Raw genomic sequence first — 1,299 nt, 5'->3', positions numbered from 1 at the left:
GTACTAAGCGCTTGGAAAGTACAATTTGGCAACAGATGGAGACAATCCCTACCCAATAACGGGCTCACAGTCTAGAAGGGGGAGACAGACAACAAAACAAAACAAGTAGACAGGCATCAATAGCATCAAAATAAATAGAATTATAGATATACACACAGCATTAATAAAATGAATAGAATAATATGTACAAATATACGCAAGTGCTGTGGGGCGGGGAAGGGGGTAGTGCTTTTGCATCTTGTGTTTTATGGAATTTCAATTACTTTGGACTAAAATTGAGTTTCCCTGGGTTACGTGGCATCTCTTTCATTCTGCACATGCCATCAATTTTAGCTCTCTTGTGAAATATAATAATAATAATAATGGTGGCATTTGTTAAGTGCTTACTATGTGCCAAGCACTGTTTTAAGTGCTGGGTTAGATACAAGATAATCAGGTTGTCCCTCATGGGGCTCACAGTCTTCATTCCCATTTTACAGATGAGGTAACTGAGGCACAGAGAAATGAAGTGACTTGCCCAAAGTCACACAGGTGATAAGTGGCGGAGCCGGGATCAGAAACCACGACCTCTGACTCCCAAGCCTGGGCTCTTTCCACTAAGCCATGCTGCTTCTCCAATATGAAATGCTTTAAATATTCTTGTGAAATGCTTTAAACATAGATTCGAATTTCACATGTTAAATATGCTAGTAAGAGACAATATGGAAGCTTCTGGTTAAAACAAGGAATAAAGAGTAAAGTGAAAAAAAGCAACTGAGTATGGTACAAGAAGCTGCTGAGCAGTTTATTCCCTCAAAGTCAAGGGAACTACCCATCTGTGAAGTCACCACTAAGAAAGAAGGGAAGGTGAGAACGTAGCAGTGGTTCACTTTAAGGACCTCCTGGTACCTGCTGACCCAGTCCTACCCAAGGACTCTGGAGTAAGAGAAAGAGGTGTCTTGTCTTATGCTGTAGAGTCATTTCCGACCCATAGCGACTCCATGGACACAGTTCTCCCAGAATGCTCAATCTCCATCTGCAATCTTTCTGGCAGTGTATTCATTGAGTTTACTTGGTAAAAATACAGAAATGGTTTACCACTGCCTTCTTCCATGAAGTAAACTTGACTCTCCATCCTCAACTCTCTCCCATGCTGCTGTTGTCCCACACAGGTAAATTTTGACTTCTAGCAGATTGCCTTCCATTCACCAGCCACTTCCCAAGCTAGAAATGGAATGGGTATGCCTCTGTTTGACTCTCCTTCATATAGCCGAGACTGGTAGAGTACTGGAGACTCCCCAGGTGCTATCCTGAGAGGGT

The 1,299-nt window shown here is 42.3% G+C and overlaps 1 non-coding gene across 1 annotated transcript; it reads right to left on the bottom strand.

The window, feature by feature from the left end:
- Window positions 1-1,161: 1,161 nt before the first annotated feature.
- Window positions 1,162-1,299, bottom strand: LOC114806776. Its single transcript, XR_003754838.1, has one exon. It is a non-coding gene; the product is annotated as a small nucleolar RNA SNORA7 (small nucleolar RNA).

This window comes from Ornithorhynchus anatinus, chromosome X1, assembly GCF_004115215.2.
Source record: "Ornithorhynchus anatinus isolate Pmale09 chromosome X1, mOrnAna1.pri.v4, whole genome shotgun sequence".
Taxonomy (NCBI): domain Eukaryota; kingdom Metazoa; phylum Chordata; class Mammalia; order Monotremata; family Ornithorhynchidae; genus Ornithorhynchus; species Ornithorhynchus anatinus.
Note: the sequence above shows the minus strand (reverse complement) of the source record. Positions and strands in the feature narration are given on the sequence as shown.